Source organism: Anomaloglossus baeobatrachus, chromosome 4, assembly GCF_048569485.1.
Source record: "Anomaloglossus baeobatrachus isolate aAnoBae1 chromosome 4, aAnoBae1.hap1, whole genome shotgun sequence".
Lineage (NCBI taxonomy): Eukaryota > Metazoa > Chordata > Amphibia > Anura > Aromobatidae > Anomaloglossus > Anomaloglossus baeobatrachus.
The window spans coordinates 160918526-160941566 of record NC_134356.1 but is presented as its reverse complement, the minus strand read 5'-3'; the positions used below and the strand labels follow the sequence as shown (position 1 = coordinate 160941566).

At 49.4% G+C, this 23041-nt stretch overlaps 1 protein-coding gene across 1 annotated transcript in view; it reads right to left on the bottom strand.

Moving 5' to 3' along the window:
• The window catches only part of NME5 (NME/NM23 family member 5), a 293847-nt gene that overhangs the window by 105118 nt on the left and 165688 nt on the right, over nt 1-23041 (bottom strand). The window lies entirely within an intron of this gene.

Genomic DNA, 23041 nt, shown 5'->3' with positions numbered 1-23041 from the left:
ACAGACACACAAACACACACACAGTGATGGTACAGCAGAAAGGCAACAGACACACACATGCACAGTGATGACACAGCATATGGGCAACAGACACACACACACACACAGTGATGGCACAGCACAGGGGCAACACACACACACACACACACAGTGATGGCACAGCAGAGGGGCGACACACAGTGATGGCACAGCACAGGGGAGACACAAACAGAGTGATGGCACAGCACAGGGGCAACAGAGACACACACACAGAGTGATGGCACAGATAGGGGCAACAGACACACACACATACACACACACTCACAGTGATGGCACAGCACAGGGGCAACAGACACACACACACAGAGTGATGGCACACCATAGGGGCAACAGACACACACATAAACACACTCACAGTGATGGCACAGCATAGGGGCAACAGACACACACACACAAACACACACACACTGATGACACAGCATAGGGGCAACAGACACACACACAGTGATGGCACAGGACAGTTTTTCTGTAGTGTTACAGACATTTGTACATTATAATACTCACCTGCTCCTGTGCTGGGCCAACAGACACACACAGTGATGGCACAGCACAGGGGCAACAGAGACACACGCGCACAGAGTGATGGCACAGCATAAGGGCAACAAACACACACACATACACACACACTCACAGTGATGGCACAGCATATGGGCAACATACACACACGCGCACAGAGTGATGGCACAGCATAAGGGCAACAAACACACACAGTGATGGCACAGCATAGGGGCAACAGACACACACACATACACACACACTCACAGTGATGGCACAGCATATGGGCAACATACACACACACTGATGGCACAGTACATGGGCAACACACACACATCCACACACACAGTGATGGCACAGCATAGGGGCGACACACATACACAGTGATGTCACAGCACAGGGGCAACAGAGACACACACACAGAGTGATGGCACAGTATAAGGGCAACAGACACACACACAGTGATGGCACAGCATAGGGGCAACAGACACACACACATACACACTCACTCACAGTGATGGCACAGCATAGGGGCAACAGGCACACACACACACACACACACACTGATGGCACAGTACATGGGGAACACACACACATCCACACACACAGTGATGGCACAGTATAGGGGTGACACACACACAGTGATGGAACAGCACAGGGGCAATACACACACACACACACACATAGTGATGGCACAGCATAGGGGCAACAGACGCACACACACACACACACACAGTGATGGCACAGAACAGGGGCAACAGACACACACATGCACAGTGATGACAGCATATGGGCAACAGACACACACACACACACACACACACACACACTGATGGCACAGTACATGGGCAACACACACATCCACACACAGTGATGGCACAGCATAGGGGCGACACACACAAAGTGATGATACAGCACAGGGGAGACACACACAGAGTGATGGCACAGTACAGGGGTGACACACACAGAGAGATGACACAGTACAGGGGCGACACACACACTGTGATGGCACAGCACAGGGGCAACAGACACACACACACACACACACTGATGGCACAGTACATGGGGAACACACACATCCACACACACAGTGATGGCACAGTATAGGGGCGACACACACAGTGATGGAACAGCACAGGGGCAATAGACACACACACACACACAGAGTGATGGCACAGCATAGGGGCAACAGACACACACACACAGTGATGGTACAGCACAGGGGCAACAGACACACATGCACAGTGATGACACAGCATATGGGCAACAGACACACACACACAGTGATGGCACAGCACAGGGGCAACACACACACACACACACTGATGGCACAGTATATGGGCAACACACACACATCCACACACACAGTGATGGCACAGCATAGGGGCGACACACACAGTGATAGCACAGGGGAGACACAAACAGAGTGATGGCACAGTACAGGGGTGACACACACAGAGTGATGGCACAGCACAGGGGAAACAGAGACACACGCGCACAGAGTGATGGCACAGCATAAGGGCAACAAACACACACAGAGTGATGGCACAGCATAGGGGCAACAGACACACACACATACACACACACTCACAGTGATGGCACATTATAGGGGCAACAGACACACACACACTCACAGTGATGGCACAGCACAGGGGTAACAGATACACACACAGTGATGGCACAGCATAGGGGCAACAGACACACACACACAAACATACACACACTGATGACACAGCATAGGGGCAACAGACACACACACACAGTGATGGCACAGGACAGTTTTTCTGTAGTGTTACAGACATTTGTACATTATAATACTCACCTGCTCCTGTGCTGGGGCAACAGACACACACACAGAGTGATGGCACAGCATATGGGCAACATACACACACACACACACACACACTGATGGCACAGTACATGGGCAACACACACACATCCACACACACAGTGATGGCACAGCATAGGGGCGACACACATAAACAGTGATGGCACAGCACAGGGGCAACAGAGACACACACACAGAGTGATGGCACAGTATAAGGGCAACAGATACACACACAGTGATGGCCCAGCACAGAGGCAACAGACACACACACAGAGTGATGGCACAGCATAAGGGCAACAGACACACACACACACATACACACACACACACTCACTCACAGTGATGGCACAGCATAGGGGCAACAGACACACACACACACACACACACACACACACACACTGATGGCACAGTACATGGGGAACACACACACATCCGCACACACAGTGATGGCACAGTATAGGGGCGACACACACACAGTGATGGAACAGCACAGGGGCAATACACACACACACACAAAGTGATGGCACAGCATAGGGGCAACAGACACAGACACACAGTGATGGCACAGCACAGGGGCAACACATACACACACACACACACACACACTGATGGCACAGTACATGGGCAACACACACATCCACACACAGTGATGGCACAGCATAGGGGCGACACACACACAGTGATGGCACAGCACAGGGGAGACACACAAAGAGTGATGTCACAGCACAGGGGCAACAGACACACACACACAGTGATGGCACAGCATAGGGGCAACATACACACACACAGTGATGGCACAACACAGGGGCAACAGAGACACATACACGCACAGAGGGAAGGCACAGCATAGGGGCAACAGACACACACACACACTGATGGCACAGTACATGGGCAACACACACACATCCACACACACAGTGATGGCACAGCATAGGGGCGACAGACACACACAGAGTGATGGCACAGCACAGGGTAAACAGAGACACATACACACACAGAGTGATGGCACAGTATAAGGGCAACAGATACACACACAGTGATGGCACAGCACAGAGGCAACAGACACACACAGAGTGATGGCACAGCATAGGGGCAACAGACACACACACATACACACACACTCACTCACAGTGATGGCACAGCATAGGGGCAACAGACACACACACACACACACACACACACTGATGGCACAGTACATGGGGAACACACACACATCCGCACACACAGTGATGGCACAGTATAGGGGCGACACACACACAGTGATGGAACAGCACAGGGGCAATACACACACACACACAAAGTGATGGCACAGCATAGGGGCAACAGACGCACACACACACACACACACACACACACACAGTGATGGCACAGCACAGGGGCAACAGACACACACATGCACATTGATGACACAGCATATGGGCAACAGACACACACACAGTGATGGCACAGCACAGGGGCAACACATACACACACACACACACTGATGGCACAGTACATGGGCAACACACACATCCACACACAGTGATGGCACAGCATAGGGGAGACACACACAGAGTGATGGCACAGTACAGGGGCGACACACAAAGAGTGATGTCACAGCACAGGGGCAACAGACACACACACACAGTGATGGCACAGCATAGGGGCAACAGACACACACACAGTGATGGCACAACACAGGGGCAACAGAGACACATACACGCACAGAGGGATGGCACAGTACATGGGCAACACACACACACATCCACACACACAGTGATGGCACAGCATAGGGGCGACACACACACACACACACACACAGTGATGGCACAGCATAGGGGCAACAGAGACACATACACGCACAGAGGGATGGCACAGTATAGGGGCAACAGACACACACACAGTGATGGCACAGCACAGGGGCAACAGACACACACACAGAGTGATGGCACAGCATAGGGGCAACAGACACACACACAGAGTGATGGCACAGCATAGGGGCAACAGACACACACACACACACTGATGGCACAGTACATGGGGAACACACACACATCCACACACACAGTGATGGCACAGTATAGGGGCGACACACACAGTGATGGAACAGAACAGGGGCAAAAAGACACACACACACACACACAGAGTGATGGCACAGCATAGGGGTAACAGACACACACACAGAGTGATGACACAGCATAAGGGCAACAGACACACACACACTCACTCACAGTGATGGCACAGCATAGGGGCAACAGACACACACACACACACACACACACACTGATGGCACAGTACATGGGGAACACACACACATCCACACACACAGTGATGGCACAGTATAGGGGCGACACACAGTGATGGAACAGAACAGGGGCAAAAGACACACACACAGAGTGATGGCACAGCATAGGGGTAACAGACACACACACACACACACACAGTGATGGCACAGCACAGGGGCAACAGACACACATGCACAGTGATGACACAGCATATGGGCAACAGACACACACACAGTGATGGCACAGCACAGGGGCAACACATACACACACACACTGATGGCACAGTACATGGGCAACACACACATTCACACACACAGTGATGGCACAGCATAGGGGCGACACACACACAGTGATGGCACAGCACAGGGGAGACACACACAGAGTGATGGCACAGTACAGGGGCGACGCACAAAGAGTGATGTCACAGCACAGGGGCGACACACACAGAGTGATGGCACAGCACAGGGGCAACAGACACACACACACAGTGATGGCACAGCATAGGGGCAACAGACACACACACACACACAGTGATGGCACAGCACAGGGGCAACACACACACACACACTGATGGCACAGTACATGGGCAACACACACATCCACACACACAGTGATGGCACAGCATAGGGGCGACACACACACAGTGATGGCACAGCACAGGGGAGACACACACACAGTGATGTCACAGCACAGGGGCAACAGACACACACACACACTCACAGTGATGGCACAGCACAGGGGCAGACAAACACATACACACACACACTCAGTGATGGCACAGCACAGGGGCAGACAAACACACACACACAGAGTGATGGCGCAGCATAGGGCCAACAGACACACACATACACACACACTCAGTGTGATGGCACAGCACAGGGGTAACAGACACACACTCAGTGATGGCACAGCATAGGGGCAACAGACACACACACAGTGATGGCACAGGACAGTTTTTCTGTAGTGTTACAGACATTTGTACATTATAATACTCACCTGCTCCTGTGCTGGGGCAACAGACACACACAGTGATGGCAAAGCACAGGGGCAACAGACACACACACAAAGTGATGGCACAGCATATGGGCAACAGACACACACACACACACACACACACTGATGGCACAGTACATGGGCAACACACACATCCACACACAGTGATGGCGCAGCATAGGGGCAACACACACAGTGATGGCACAGCACAGGGGCAACACATACACACACACACACACAGATGGCACAGCATATGGGCAACACACACACATCCACACACACACACAGTGTTGGCACAGCATAGGGGCAACACACACAAACAGTGATGGCACAGCACAGGGGAGACACACACAGAGTGATGGCACAGTACAGGGGTGACACACACAGAGTGATGACACACTACAGGGGCGACACACAAAGAGTGATGGCACAGCACAGGGGCAACAGACACACACACAGTGATGGCACAGCATAGGGGCAACAGACACACAGAGTGATGGCACAGCACAGGGGCAACAGAGACACACACACACACACGCACAGAGTGATGGCACAGCATAGGGGAAACAGACACACACACAGAGTGATGGCACAGCATAGAGGCAACAGACACACACACATACACACACTCACAGTGATGGCACAGCACAGGGGTAACAGACACACACACAGTGATGGCACAGCACAGGGGCAACAGACACATACACACACGCAAACACACAGTGATGGCACAGCATAGGGGCAACAGACACACACACACAGTGATGGCACAGGACAGTTTTTCTGTAGTGTTACAGACATTTGTACATTATAATACTCACCTGCTCCTGTGCTGGGGCAACAGACACACAAAGTAATGGCACAGCACAGGGGCAACAGACACACACAGAGTGATGGCACAGCATAGGGGCAACAGACACACACACATACAAACACACAGATACACATACACACACACTGATGGCACAGCATAGAGGCACAAACACACCCACAGTGATGGCATAGGACAGTTTTTCTGTAATGTTACAGACATTTGTACATTATAATACTCACCTGCTCCTGTGCTGTGAGAAATGATGATAGTGGCTCCGGCCTTCCTGTTGCATGCACTTACTGCCAGTCCTCCTGGCTGCTCCTCCTCTCCTCTGCTTTTTCTTTCTATTCCTTCTGTTCTACGCTTCTCACTGTTTTTTCTACTCTCTGTGTGCTTTCTCTCTTTTCTATGCTTTCAACTCCTCCTCCACTCCAGGACTGTGTTTTCCTCTTCATTTAATTCTCCCGCGGCTGTACTGAACAAGCCCTCTCCTGATTGGCTGTTCTCCTCCTGGCATCTCTCACAGCTCTCTTATTGGAAGAAGAAGCTGCCTGCAACTCCCTCCTCTTCAGCACAGGCCGCGCACAATGTGCAGTGTGGACGACTCTGCATCTCTGCGTTGGCCAGCCTGCAGCTATACAAACAGTGCCGTCACCCAGCGGTGTTAATCAGCTGCTTGTTGACGGCATGGGGGCATGATGCATGAATGTGAAAAGCTGCCACGGCCCCCCCAGCTCACGGGCTCCGTAACAGTGGCATGGTCTGCCTCTATTGACGGTACACCACTGGCTGCAGGGAATGTTTAAACTGACAGGACGGGACTCAAGTGAAAAAAATTACATGGGGAACAGAAAGCGTTAAAGAGTAGTTCAATAATCAAGGATGGCAGCAATAATAAATATTGGATATCTGTAATATCAATAACTAAAAGTCGACCCTTTAACATATGCATTAATAAAAATAAACAAAAAAGTACACATATGTTGTATCAATTTGATAAATTGGTCACACTATTTAACCTCTTCAGTGAACACCAGAAAAACAAAAAGTGGGAAAAATTTGTTTTTTTTCATCAAACTGCTGGATAAAAATGGCAATAAATGCAATCAAAAAGTAAAATGTAAATAAATATGGTATCCCTGAAAAAATAAGTTGCCATACAGCTCCGCAAACTTAAAAATTAAAAAAAAACAATAGCAGTCAGAATATAGCAATGCAAAATCTAGTTTTTTTTCTATAAAATTGTTTTTATGATGTGAAGGAGGCAAAAAATAAAAAAAAATATATAGAAATTTGGTATCACTTTAATTGCACTGACCCGAGGAATCAAAAGCGATCAAAAATTTTATTTCTGGATAATGGCAGCAATAAAAACGTCAACTCATCCCCAAAAAAGCAAGCCCTCACATGACTGTTGGCAGAAAATGAAAAAATTATGATTTGGAAAACCTTTTTTAAAGCATTGTTTTAGTGTGTGAAAGTGGCCAAACATAAAAACCCTATATAAACCTGGTATCACTGTAATTGCACCAACCTGAAGAATAAGGCGGGCTTTACACATTGCGACATCGCTAGCATTTGCTAGCGATGTCCAGAGCGATAGCACCCGCCCCCGTTGTACATGCGATATCTGGTGATTGCTGCTGTAGCGAACATTATCGCTACGGTAGTGTCACACGCACATACCTGGTCAGCGACGTCGCTGTGACCGACGAACAATTCCTCCTTCAAGGGGGAGGTGTGTTCGGCGTCACAGCGACGTCACTAAGCGGCCGGCCAATAGAAGTGGAGGGGCGGAGATGAGCGGGACATAACATCCCGCCCACCTCCTTCCTTCCACATTGCCGATGGAGGCAGGTAAGGAGATGTTTGTCGTTCCTGTGATTTCACACACAGCGATGTGTGACGCCGCAGGAGCGACAAACAACATCATATCTCCTGATGTAGCAACATTATGGAAATGAACGTTGTGACACACATCAGCGATTTTTTACGCTTCTGCTCTCGTTCATCGTCGCACCTAGGATTTACACGCCGGATGTGCGTCACTAACGGCGTGACACCGACGATATATCGGTAGCGATGCTCGCGTAAAACTGTCTTATCATTTACACTGCATCAGCACTGTTGGCAACAGTTTTGTGCACATCTGAAAAGACGGATATCACTGAACAGAAAACCAATGGAGTTCAGAGTAAATCTGTTGTCTTATTATAATGAACAGATCCCTAAGGGTTTCATCTGAATTATGTCATTCGAAGATATACATGTAAACCCCAAATTAAGTGCTGAGTGTAGAGCACAGGATATATGTGATCCAAAATGTCATGTAAAATTTTCCCAATAAAAGCTTCAACTCATTCCACACAAAAAAAACAAAAGAACAAAAACAGGCCTCCTGTCAATAGAAATATTGTATAGGGGGCTTCCACATTACTTGTAACCTAAAGGCTCTGGAAAGGAAATGCGCCATGACTTCCACCAAATCCAAATGTTCCCCTCCCTTCTGAGCCCCACAGTGTGCTTAAACCACATCTAGCATCCACATGTTTTGAGTTTCTGTAATGGAGAGAGCCCACTTAATTTATCAGGTGTGTGTCTCCAGAAGCACATGTAGCACCCCTGAAGCTATCAGCTGCTACAGGGAACTGCATCCTGTCAAAGATGCAGGGCCTACCGCAGAGACCCAGAAGCTCAGAACACACATATAATCCCTGTTTTTCCTTCCCCAAAAACTAGTGACAGACTAGGGTTGGACCCAATGGATGGCCACCTAAGGGTGGAACCGATCCAGTCCACTAGACGACAACCAGGGAGGAGGGGTCAGACAGGCAGTAAGTGGAAGTGAAAGGAGACGGACGTAACAATACTGACGGGAGTGTGTAACAGTGACCTGTTAGGCTCAGGCATGTAGTTGCCGAAGGAGTATGGTGGAGTACTCTCAGAACCATAGCACCGACGGGGTGCAGAGCCCTAGGTCAGGAAAACGCTCCAGGCAGACTTGATAAAATCTGCATGCTGAGGGGATCATCCAGGACCTCACCGACCTTAGGATCCGGGGCATAGCAGTGATGGGAAAACCAAGGGACCGGAAACTGAGGACCGACCCGACAGGGTTCAACCTGCCTGCCATACGACCAGAACCGAAAGACAACAAGGAGAGGACCCCCAGATGCTCCAAGCCACGCCGCAGACTTGGCCGGACCCGACCAAGCCACACTTCCACCGGAAGCCGCGGAGGAGGACGCTGCCCCAGCTGTCAACAACCAGGTACCGTCCCAAGATGCTGCCCGGTTCCCGAACCAGAGGCCTCCGAACCGGAACCTGAGCGAGCAGCGATCTTTGCTTGGGTATAGGCCCGTGTCGATGAGGACACCCGTGGGGCAGCAATGATCACCCAGCTGGCCCAGGAGCAGGCGCAGAGGGAGGCCCAGCGGGCACAGGCGGAGGCCTGAGACCTCTAGAAGAAGCAGCACCTGCGGCGTGCCAGTTACAAGGCACGGGGACTGCTGTACCAGGGGGTGGTGGAGCAGTTCAACCTGAAAAGGGGATGGGGTTTCATTGCCGAACCAGGCCTGAAGGAGGGAGTCTTCATCTCCCGACGGCATGTGAGATCCCATCTCCCTAAGGTACTCCCCTGGACGAAATCTGCACACGCATGATGGGGTGACCTATACCAACACATAGTGATGTGCTGCGGGGCTGGTACGCCCTAGATGTGGTGATATGTCCAGCAGTTGTCGCTGCAGAAACACCAGCCCCCGCTCCTTCCCCAGCACCAGTTCCCCAGCTACCACCAGGAGGCAGTAGAGGTGCGTGAGACCAGTGCACCCAAACCCAGAGTGCTGATCCCAGGAGGCCAGTTGATCCAGATGGCCCCTTTCCAGTCCCTTGGTAGCTGTAACCTGTTTTGCTACCAGTTACACTCCCGGACAGAAGCTCTGTTGCTTATCCATGTTATATAAATAAAAGCTTTAAAGTCATCCATTGGTTTAATAAATGACTCTTTTGAAAGCTAAAACCCTCCCAAATTTGGTTTAGGTTATGAAAATAAAGTTGCTGAAATATTAATCATTTAATGAACACAGAAAGGTCAGATTTTGGCAAAACAAAAGTTTTGTCGCCCACAGAAAGTAATGTGAAATTCAAACAAATAATTAACTTCTAATACAAAGATATGTTGCATAACATTGGTGAATGAGGTTGTGGTGCTATTAGAGCCATATTTAATATTTTGTGTGACTTCCATGAGCTTGAAGGACTGCATCCATGCGGTTCAACAATGATTCATACAATTTATTGATGAAGTCATCAAGAATAACAAAGAATGCAGTCTTACATGCCTCCCAGAGTTCATCTATATTCTTTGGTTTTGTCTTCCAAGTTTCCTCTTTCATCCTACCCCAAACATGCTCAATGATGTTCATGTCTGGTGACTGGCCTGGCCAGTCCTTGAGCACCTTGATCTTCTTTGCCAGGAGGAAGTTTGTTGTAGAAATGGATGTATGAGATGGTACACCATCCTGCTGCAGAATATGACTCTTTTTATGATTGGGAATGTAAGAGGTAGCTAATACTTCTTGATATTTTAGGCTATTGATATTGTGTCACGCTTCCCGGTCCCCGGGCCCCGGTCTCCGGTCCCCGTGCCCCGCACTCCGGTCCCCGTGCCCCGCACTCCGGTCCCCGTGGCCCGCTCCCCGGTTCCCGCCGGCGTCCCCTGCTCACCACCCCGGTCCCGTCCTCCTCGCCTGCACCCTCCTTGTGTTCTGCTCCCCGCTCCCGGCGCTCCTCTGCGACATGGGACACAGCCGGGCGCTCCTGCTTCCTCCTCACCGCTTCCTGGACTGGGTTCTGGCACACGGGCCTCGCGCATGCGCATTAGGGCGCGCGCGCGGTCATTGACCCTCTCTTAAAGGGCCAGCACCCAGAAACAGGATATTGCATAGACAGGTACAGGGTATATTAGGTTTCTCTTTCCTGGTGGGCGGGGCCTGTTCTACGTGTTTAGCAAGCTAGTGTTCAGGTCCCCGTATTGCTTTACCCTGTGTCTTGCCCTGTATTAACCCTGTCTGTCTCGCAGAGCCTGTCCTGCCACGCCAGCCGCTCCGAACCAAGTCCATCCCTGGACCCTGACGGTGACTTCGGCGGATGTTCCACCACCTCTGCAGCTCCGCCAGTCTCCAGTCCCTGGCTCCGTTCGGTGACCCGCCCCATCGCTCAGCAGGTTCCGGATTCCGCCTGACCCTACAACCCGGCCTCGGACCCTGAGCCTCGTCACCCGGACTACCGTCCAGAACTCCGTGGGTTCAGCAACATCCACCTTTCCTGCTCCTCTACGGACTTACGGACTGTCTGGCTACCAATAGTGCTTCGGCTGCCGTGCATCAGGACCCTCTGGCGGGGTGACCGGCCTGGCTGCCTCCTCAGGGGAAATCGGTGTACGGTCCAGTGCTTCCACCATCCGGACGTAACATATTGCCTTCTTTTCTTTTATATTGCCTTCCACCTTGCAAATATTTCGCACCCCCCCATACTGAATGTAACCCTAGACCATGATCTTTCCGCCACCAAACTTAACTGTTTTCTGGGTGTATTTTGGATCTATCCAGGCTCCAGTAGTTCTCCTGCAGTATTTGCAGCGGCTGTGGTGTAATTCAACTGAAGATTCATCATAGAAATCCACCTTCCGCCACTTGTCCAGCGTCCATATGTTTAGCAGGCTGTGGGACTTGGCAAATGTCACATGGTTTTTTTAATTGCCTTTTGTTTAGTGCTGGCTTCTGGGCACTGATTCGAACATGGCGGCCATTTTGAGACAGAATCCTACAAACTGTTTTAGTTGACACAGGGACTTGAGGTGACCAGGCCTGTTAGAGCTCTGCTGCAGTGGAAGAGAGGCTGGCTTTGGCTTTTCTAACCAACAAACGTTCCTCCTGAGCAGTTGTCTTGCGTGGTCTGCCGGACCTGGGTTTGTCAAAAACATCTTCAGTCTCTTCAAATCTTTTTTTAATTCTTTGTTCTTGACGCTGAGACACAATAAAGGAGCCAGCCATCTCTGCAGTGGATCTGGTCTTAAGCCTCTTGATAATCAAGGCTTTGGTCGCAGGATAGATTTTTGGCATGTTCTCAGAGGTCAAGTTGCAGTTGAACTGAAGGTCTGGGGTGCTGGGTTTCTTTTTATACACACCCACTAATTAACCGATCATTTAGTGAGCACAGGTGAGGATGTAAACTAGGACTGGGTGCATTATATGACAAGGCAACAAAACTTTTCTGTTGCCAAAATCTGACCTTTCTGTGTTCATTAAATGATCAATATTTCAGCTTTGCAACAACTTTATTTTCATAACCTAAACCAAATTTGGTAGGGTTTCATCTTTCAAAAGAGTAATTTATAAAATCAATGGATGAATTTAAAGTCAGGTTATAAGCTTTTATTTACATAACATGGATGAACGACAGAACGTCTGTCAGGGAGTGTAGTTCCCTGTTCCAGTTTAAATGTTGATATAGTGTGTGAAAAATGTTGATTTTGCCTCAACCTGGTTTTGCATAATTTTGATAAAAATTGACCCAAACTACTGGACTGGTAATAGTAATAACTTTCCATTATAAATAGTTGCACCAGTTGTGCACACTAAAAGAGTAATCTGCAGCAAAGTCTTTTGAAGAGGACCTGTAATCTGCAGCAAAGTCTTTCGAAGAGGACCTGTAATCTGCAGCAAAGTCTTTCGAAGAGGACCCTTATTTTTGCAACAAGGGTTTGGGATGAGGAAAGGTCGCAGGAAGGGTCTGCGGCAGAGGCGGCCGAGACCCATGTGGAGACACGGGGCTCAGTGGGCGCTCTCGTCCACTAAAACCCGCCGCCTTTAGAAAGACAGCGTGGCTCAGGGCTCATCCCAACTGAACGCCGGCCTCCCTAACCGTGGGCGTAACACTACTCAGACAACACAGGGTGAGGGAACCACAATAATTAGACTTTATTGGATCCCCAAACAATTAACAGCACATAACACAAAACCAGCAAAACACACAAATGTAACAGGCAACAGAGTCTCACCCTTCCGCTGGCTCACCAGGGATTAGAATGTCCATGCCTCACAGGTTCCAAGCTGTCTGAGGTCTGCAAAGTCTGTAACAGGTGACTGAACTGTCCCAACCTGCGTGTCCTCCTTAGGTAGTCCTGGTTTGCTGTTACAATCCTGGCAGCCGGAGTCGAAATCCCTAGGCTGTGGATATGGTCTCCAACCGGATCCGGAGTCCCTAGATTGAAGCCATAAGATGTCCTGATCCTCCAGTCAGCTCCAAAGAGCTTAGACTGAATCCAACAACCATCAACAACCCCTGGTGGCTTAAAGAAGTCCTTTTTATAGCCACAACCTTCCACTTTGGTACACTGTGTCCTCATCGATTGGTTGGACAAGATTGCTTCTCCCATTGGAGGAATTTCAAGCTGCATGGACAATGTTCATTTAAATGATATGGGTAGAAAGCCTGAGGGTGTACATGTAAACTGGGAGTCACCGTCTAGACAATGGCTACTAAGGTAATTACATTATCAATACACAACTACAATACGTCTAGCTTTCAGTGGCCAACACAAGTACATTGAGTCAACAAGAGTCTTGTAAAAACAATGAGGGATGTCTCCCCCATCTATAGACAATCTATCATGCTGTCTGGCTGGATTTTAAGAAACGTTAACCCATGAGAGTCCATGTCGTCACATTCCTCCCCCTTCTTAATATTAGCCAGACATGATAGACTTCCGATCATCCTTCTCCTCTTGATGGCATTGTCCTTTTTAATGGTGAGGTCAGCAACAGAGGCTCGCATCTATACACCTCCCCCTGATTACCTCCCCCAAGTTGAGCAGCCATATGGTGGACAAGCACCAAGGTGGGGTCCATGAGTTGGGCCTGCACAAATCTGCCACTATCAATCCTCCCCCAGTCAATAGCCACAGTGTGGTTAGGCTTACTCACGGTTCTTGGCTCAGAAGTGGATGATGGAGACCGGGAATGCAAACCATCTCTGGAAAAGATGTTAGAAAGATCCACATCAGGGTCCTGCTTGGCTTGGAGGTGGGTGACGGCTGCTTCAAACTGACTGGATAGTCCTTGTCCTAGGTCATTCTCCAAATTGACTGGTGTGAGCAGGTAATTCACAAGCCCCACCTTCCCTTCCCCTTGAGTGGTATCTAAAACAACAGGCTTGGTGGGGCCATCTATGAACCCCACTTCAACTTCCTCCTGGCTAGTCCCTGAAACAACAGGTGTGGGGAGGCTGTCCACAAACTCCATATGGACCTCTTCCTGGTCAGACCCAAAAGTAACTGGTGTGGGGACGGTGTCCATAAGCTCCACGTCAGCCTTGCTCTGATTAGTCTCCACAATGACAGGTGTGGGGAGGCTGTTCACAAGTCTCACATCAACTTCTCCCTGGTCCTTTCCCGAAATAACTGGTGTGGGGACGGTGTCCATAAGCTCCACATCAGCCTTGCTCTGGTCAGTCTCCACAATGACAGGTGTGGGGAGGCTGTTCACAAGTCTCACATCAACCTCTCCCTGGTCCTTTCCCGAAATAACTGGTGTGGGGACTGTGTCCATAAGCTCCACATCAGCTTTGCTCTGGTCAGTCTCCACAATGACAGGTATGGGGAGGCTGTTGACAATCCCCACATCGATCACTTCCTGGTTGGTCCCCAAAATACCAGGTGTGGGGAGGCTGTCCTCAAGCTCCACCTCAACCTCTCCCTGGTCGGTTTTTAGGTCGAACTGCACACATGCCAGAGGGACGTCTGAGCACTGGCCCTTAGCCAGGGAGATGGATAATTGGGAATCTGGTAAAGGGTCTTCTGGGGAAACAATAACTGGGCTTACCAGAGTGATGGAAGATCCAATGTCTCGAAGTCCCTGAGCCTGTATATCACCGACCTTGACCGTCTGGATGTGGGGATGGAGGTTGGCTGGTGTACGGTGTCCGGCCTGCCGTAGGGTGTGGACTGGATAAACCACTTCCTCAGCTATTGGTGTTTCTTGGGAGTAGCATTCCTCCGGTCTCGTTGGTTCATCTCGGCATATGTTGACTGGTTGGAGTGGCAGATGGGCTCCAAGCATGCGGCCTCGGTTTTGGAGACAATCTTTATCTATATGTCCATTGCGCCCACATGTATAACAGCGCCATAGATTGGGCGAGTCACAGGCCCTGTTTGTAGTCCTTTGTTTTGGCGCAGCTTCTGCTGGGTAGCGGGACCATCCTTCTCGACCGGCTGGTGCTAGCAGTACGGCAGCTGGAATCCCATAAACATATTCCAGAACATAAGCCCTCTCTTCTCTTGAGGATCTAGGCCCCAATGCTTCCAACAACGCTGTGGCTTGGGCCATTTTGGACAAAGTTGATTCCCGATTGTCACTGGATCCATGATGTGGCACATAGTTTAAATCCTGTGGGTCAATATCGGCGGGATCCTCATAGTCCTCTGCATCATTCTGGGCATCCCAACGGACTAATTTCTGGATCAAGTCTGACCGAGTCTCAGCGTTCCAGTAGATAATCTTTCGCCTCTGGCACAGATCCTGTAGCATCCATTTACTGCAGTGGTCGTAACTCCTCTCTTGTCCTTGTCCCATGGCTGAGCTGGTGGGGTTGGACATGGCAGCGTCCGAAACCTGAATGCCTCCCCTATGGCCTGCTGGGTATGCTTATGTGCCTCCCTGGTTGTTGAGCCCTGGACGGTGTCCGAAAACACCAGTCCACTGCAGCTCCCCTGGGTAAACCAGGCTGAGTAGTATCCCACTGCTGCCACCAATTGTGGAGACACGGGGCTCAGTGGGCGCTCTCGTCCACTAAAACCCGCCGCCTTTAGAAAGACAGCGTGGCTCAGGGCTCATCCCAACTGAACGCCGGCCTCCCTAACCGTGGGCGTAACACTACTCAGACAACACAGGGTGAGGGAACCACAATAATTGGACTTTATTGGATCCCCAAACAATTAACAGCACATAACACAAAACCAGCAAAACACACAAATGTAACAGGCAACAGAGTCTCACCCTTCCGCTGGCTCACCAGGGATTAGAATGTCCATGCCTCACAGGTTCCAAGCTGTCTGAGGTCTGCAAAGTCTGTAACAGGTGACTGAACTGTGCCAACCTGCGTGTCCTCCTTAGGTAGTCCTGGTTTGCTGTTACAATCCTGGCAGCCGGAGTCGAAATCCCTAGGCTGTGGATATGGTCTCCAACCGGATCCGGAGTCCCTAGATTGAAGCCATAAGATGTCCTGATCCTCCAGTCAGCTCCAAAGAGCTTAGACTGAATCCAACAACCATCAACAACCCCTGGTGGCTTAAAGAAGTCCTTTTTATAGCCACAACCTTCCACTTGGGTACACTGTGTCCTCATCGATTGGTTGGACAAGATTGCTTCTCCCATTGGAGGAATTTCAAGCTGCATGGACAATGTTCATTTAAATGATATGGGTAGAAAGCCTGGGGGTGTACATGTAAACTGGGAGTCACCGTCTAGACAATGGCTACTAAGGTAATTACATTATCAATACACAACTACAATACGTCTAGCTTTCAGTGGCCAACACAAGTACATTGAGTCAACAAGAGTCTTGTAAAAACAATGAGGGACGTCTCCCCCATCTATAGACAATCTATCATGCTGTCTGGCTGGATTTTAAGAAACGTTAACCCATGAGAGTCCATGTCGTCACAACCCAGTCATAGCAACCAGCGACATACCTCCCAGGGACACCAGGTTATGGGTGGCAAGAGAGGTGCCTCATGTATATATGTTTGGTTTAAAGAAACATTTAAGAAAAGTGTCTCCCTTGTATGGGAAGGAAGCTTTTATGTTTGGAAAAAAAAATATTAAAGTGTTAACCTTTGTTCACCTTGCAGCCCGAGGACGTGCTGGAACTCACCAACGGGGAATGTAGTGCCCCTGAAGCTATCAGGAGGTACAGGGAACTGCATCCTGTCAAAGATGCAGGGCCTACCCCAGGGACCCAGAAGACCAGTGCCGGTAACACCAAAACACACATATAATCCCTGTTTTTCCTTCCCCAAAAACTGGTGACAGGCTAGGGTTGAACCCAATGGATGGCCACCTAGGAGTGGAACTGATCCAGTCCACTAGACGACAACCAGGGAGGAGGGGTCAGACAGTCAGTAAGTGGAAGTGAGAGGAGACGGACGTGACAATACTGACGGGAGTGTGTAAAAGTGACCTGTTAGGCTCAGGCGTGTGGTTGCCGAAGGAGTATGGTGGAGTACTCTCGGAACCATAGCACCAACGAGGTGCAGAGCCCTAGGTCAGGAAAACGCTCCAGGCAGACTTGATAAAATCTGCACGGTGAGGCGACCATCCAGGACCTCACCGATCTTAGGATTTGGGGCACAGCAGTGATGGGAAAACCAGGGGACCGGAAACTGAGGACCGACCCGACAGGGTTCAACCTGCCTGCCATACGACCAGAACCGAAAGACAACAAGGAGAGGACCCCCAGATGCTCCAAGCCACAGGGACCCACAAACCAGAGACGGGTGCAGGGGAAGTAAGCCACCAGGTCACCACACCGGCATTGTAACTAAGGGGACCAGTGGTGAGGATCACCCTCCATCGGGTTGCAAGCATCACCATCGTGAGTAAAGAACCAGTTACACTGCAATCTCTTGTGTGATCTATCTTCTTTCTGTGCATCAGTATTACTAATGAACATAAATAACAACCACCATCATTCACCCCCTGTGGCCCAGCCCTACTTGCCGAAGGCCACAACATCCAGCCTGCCATTAACATCAGCCCCAGCAGTGAGAGACTGTGCAGCGGCGGCTCCATCCAAATAGCCGCAACCCCCAAGTGGCGTCACGACACAAACTTTATTATAATCCATGTAAATATCCCCTTTAAAAGTGACCTCCTGGGTCACGGAACCGGGCACTGGCCATTACACCCGTGACACTTCCCAGCGAAACCAGGCCCGGGACAGAGTATCCCATAGCACTGGCGTGCGACACACAATCTATGGGCACTTTGATGTACAGGCACTGCAAAGGCCGATTTGCAATTTTCACACAACAGCCACTGCTGTTTGTTTCTGGAAAACACTCATGGACAAAAAATAGTCACTACACCTGTGAATAAATTAACAGGTGGATGTCATTTCCAAAATGGGGACACTTGGTGGGGGCATTTTTCTCTTCTGACATTTAGGGGCTCTATATATGAAGTCCACAAACTATTCTAAGAAAATATATGCTCCAAGGGTCAAATAGCACTCCTTTCCTCATGCACAAATCTTGCCAATTGGCCAAGCAGTATTGTACAGCCCCATGCAAGATTTTGCCATCCTCAGCAGAAATTGTGAGATACATTTTGGTGCCATTGTTACTCATTTTCCCATGTGGAAATGTAAAATTTGTGGCTAAAACAAAATTTTAGTAGTAAAAATTTCATTATTTTTGTCGGCGTGTAGATCCTTAAGTGTGGATCTATAAGTGTGCAGAAAATGAATTAGACCGTATTCCATATTATGCACTTATTTATTCATCATCTCTACGCTCCATCATCTAATCATCATGTCTACTCTTTTCACAGGTATGTCTGACAACTACCCATCCTTCCCATGAGTTGCCTTTCCTTCTATGTATTCTGATTTCTCTGCATCTGGTATCTTTGACAACTACCCATCTTTCAAATGAGTTGCCTTTCCTTCTATGTATCCTGATTTCTCTGCATCTGGTATGTGTGACAACTACCCATCTTTCCCATGAGTTGCCTTTTCTTCTATGTATCCTGATTTATCTGCATCTGGTATATGTGACAACTACCCATCTTTCCCATGAGTTGTCTTTCCTTCTATGTATCCTGATTTCTCTGCATCTGGTATGTGTGACAACTACCCATCTTTCCCATGAGTTTCCTTTCCTTTTATGTATCCTGATTTATCTGCATCTGGTATATGTGACAACTACCCATCTTTCCCATGAGTTGCCTTTCCTTCTATGTATCCTGATTTATCTGCATCTGGTATGTATGTACTGACCACTCCATGAACCCCCCATTCTCACTTTTCTTTATGACCTCCTTGTTATCTGTGCCTATGCTATCCCACAGCTGGGCTTAGCTTTGATTTAAGTAATCAGAATGAGTACCAGCCCCTCCCTTCTGTGATCCACCTGAGTGCTTTCTAACACTATATACAGTATGTGGCTCACATAGTCGGCGTGTGGATCTATAAGTGTGAAGAAAATGAATTAGACTGAATTGGGCCGGAAGGGACCGGAAAGTAACTGGATACATAGTCACTTTAAACAATGTTTGTGTGTGTTTCTACAGCAACAGTTTTCGACCCCATCATTCCACTGAAACTGCCCTAACCAAAGTCACTAATGACCTACTAACCACAAAAGCCAAGTGACACTACTCTGTCCTCCTCCTTCTCCTGGACCTGTCCTCTGCCTTTGACACAGTAGACCATTCCCTTCTACTACAGATTCTCTTGTCTCTGGGCATCACAGACTTGGCGCTATCTTGGATCTTCTCATAATTAACCAACCGAACTTTCTGTGTCTCCCACTCTCACACCACTTCCTCATCTCGCTCCCTATCTGTCGGTGTCCCCCAAGGTTCAGTTCTTGGACCCCTGCTGTTCTCCATCTACACCTTTGGCCTGGGACAGCTCATAGAGTCTCATGGATTTCAGTATCATCTCTACGCTGATGATACGCAGATCTACCTCTCTGGACCTGACATCACATCCTTACTAAGCAGAATCCCACAATGTCTGTCTGCTATTTCATCCTTTTTCTCTGCTCGATTCCTAAAACTGAACATGAACAAAACAGAATTCATCATCTTTCCTCCTCCTCACTCAACCCCCCACCTGACATATCCATCAATGTCAATGGCTGCTCACTTTCCCCAGTGCGACGTGCTCGCTGCCTGACATATGTTTCCTATTTTCTTCTGTCAAAGCCTGGGGTGCATGATGTGTACCACCCTGCGGGCTCAGATCCGTGCTCGTCGGTGGGTGGCTCGAGCTTTCCACGGACCCGGGGGGGGGTCACGTCGCTCTGAAAGGGGATTGGCGCTACACGCAGGGACTTTTGTGGGGAGTTCCACGGCCAGGGCCGCGGTGGTTTGTAGGGGATTTAAGTTCGTGACGCCACCCAAGGGTTGTGTTGAATGGATGGACACCACCGCTGCCAATGACTAGGCCTCCCGGGGACAGTGTTGCGCAGCTTGGTGTTGACCCCTCCGTAGGTAGGGGAGTGATGGTCCCGGGGGCTCGAGTGAGGCGCTGAGGCGGGGGAACGGATGGTGCTGGCGTATCAGTGCGGTGCGGCGTGGTGCGCGGCCCGAAGGCACTGGTGTACTCACTATGATACAACACACTGGAGTCTCTGGTAAACCAAACGGGATGATGGACGGTGCCCGCAGCCGACTGCAGCTTCCCCTTAACAGGTTGGTGGTTTCTGCCTTTCTCCTGAACCTCTTTAATGTGAACGTTATGACTCCTATGCCTAAGCAACGGTACTCCGCTCTCCGGCTTGCTGGATGTTAGGACAGCCCTGTTTGCATGCAGACGCTGGCCCCTTGGGTCTCTATGCCTTGGCGGTGGCTTTACCCTAATGGTTGGGCTGTTGTCTTCAGTCGGGTCTTGTGTGGGAAAGGTCCTTAAGTCCAGTCCTCAGTCAGTTGATTTGACTCAGCCCTGTTGGTTCTGGGCTTCGTACTGGGTCTGAGTACCCTTCCTGGTGCTCCGGTTTCCAATCGGTTCCCCGGTTCGGTACCGGCGGGCCACCGCCCGACCCCGGTCCCTACGGTTCCACCAGCTATAATTCCAGCTCCTGCAGGCGGCCACCACCGTCTGCCTCCTTGCCGGAGGTGACTGGGCTCCAACCCAGACACCTGGTAGACTATGGCACGCCTGGTCACAGGTCTGCCCTTGAACTTGACTACTTCCTTCCACTGTCAAGGCTAATCTACTCTGCTCTGTTTTTCCCACCTCCAGGCCTGTGAACTCCTCGGTGGGCGGAGCCAACCGCCTGGCTCCACCCCCCTGGTGTGGACATCAAACCTGGAGAGAGGTGGCAAGGGTTTTGCAGTTTGGCTGCTGTCACCTTTTTAGGGAGGGTGTGTGTGTGGGGGACTACCTGGGCCGACCTGACTAGTCCAGGGCGTCACACTTACAGTAGGATGCATCCTATAGTCTGAAAAACATGGTAATTATGTAAAAGCTGAGTAAATTTGCCATTCAGGATCCCAGGAAAGTTGAGTAACCAATCATGTGAAGCTGTGATTTGGAATGCTAGATACTATAAGTTCCAAAATAATAACAATTTATAAATTCATTTTGAAAATATTTTGTTAAATATTTTGTTCGAAATAAAAAAACTAAAAAGATCAGATTTAATCTGCATCAAATCTTCAAGCATTATTACTTTTCAATTATTTACTAGAAGGTGGCCCGATTCTAACGCATCGGGTATTCTAGAATTTATTGTGTAGTTAATGTATGATTTTTGTTATATATAGATGTTGTTTTGTGTAGTTGCCAAGTGTTTGTGTAGGGCGCTGTAAGGGTATGTGCGCACGTTGCTTTTTACCTGCTTTTTACCTGCTTTTTTGCTGCTTTTTCTTCTGCGCTGTTTAATGCCAAAATGGATGTGTTCTTCTATTCAAGCAAAGTCTATGGGAATTTGGGTTTCTTGTTCACACTATGTTGTTCAAAATGCTGCCTTTTTGTGGCAGAACTTTGGTCAAAAACTCAGCTTTTCAAAGAAGCAACATGTCAATTGTTTTTGCCATTTGGGTTTTGCACTGCAAAGCTGAGTTTTTGACCAAAGTTCTGCCACAAAAAGGCAGCATTTTGAACAACAATAGTGTGAACAAGAAACCCAAATTCCCATAGACTTTGCTTGAATAGAAGAACACATCCATTTTGGCATTAAACAGCGCAGAAGAAAAAGCAGCAAAAAAGCAGGTAAAAAGCAGGTAAAAAGCAACGTGCGCACATACCCTAAATGTTCTAGGTGTTGTCTGGTTGTGGGGGTGTGTGAGTGCGGTGTGGTTTGTGTGTTGTGTTGTGTGTTGCGTTATTTGTGGAGCGCTGTGTGTCTGCAGCATTGTGTGTGCGTGGTGCTGTGTGTTGTGCGGTTTGTGTGTGTGTGGGGTGCGTGTGTGTGTTTTGGGGTGAGGCATGTTTTGTGCAGTATGTGTGTTGCGCGGTATGTGTGTATATTTGTCTGTGTATGCCACGGTGTTTGTGTGTGCGTGGTGTTGTATGTGTTGGGTGTTGTGTGTGTGCATGGCATTGTCTGTGTGTGTGGGTGTCAGTGTAGGGCAGTGTTTGTGGTTCCCAGTGTGTGGTGTGTTGTGCGGTGCATGTGTAGTAGTGTGTGTGTGTGTGTGTTTTGGGGGAAGGTGTGCACCCCCATCGTGCTTCATCCCCCCATGCTGCGCACCCCAAATTGTGCTAGGAGGACTATAATAGGAGGAGTATAATAGGAGGAGTAGTCCTGGGGAGAGAGGAGTATAATAGGAGGAGTAGTCCTGGGGAGAGAGGAGTATAATAGGTGGAGTAGTCCTG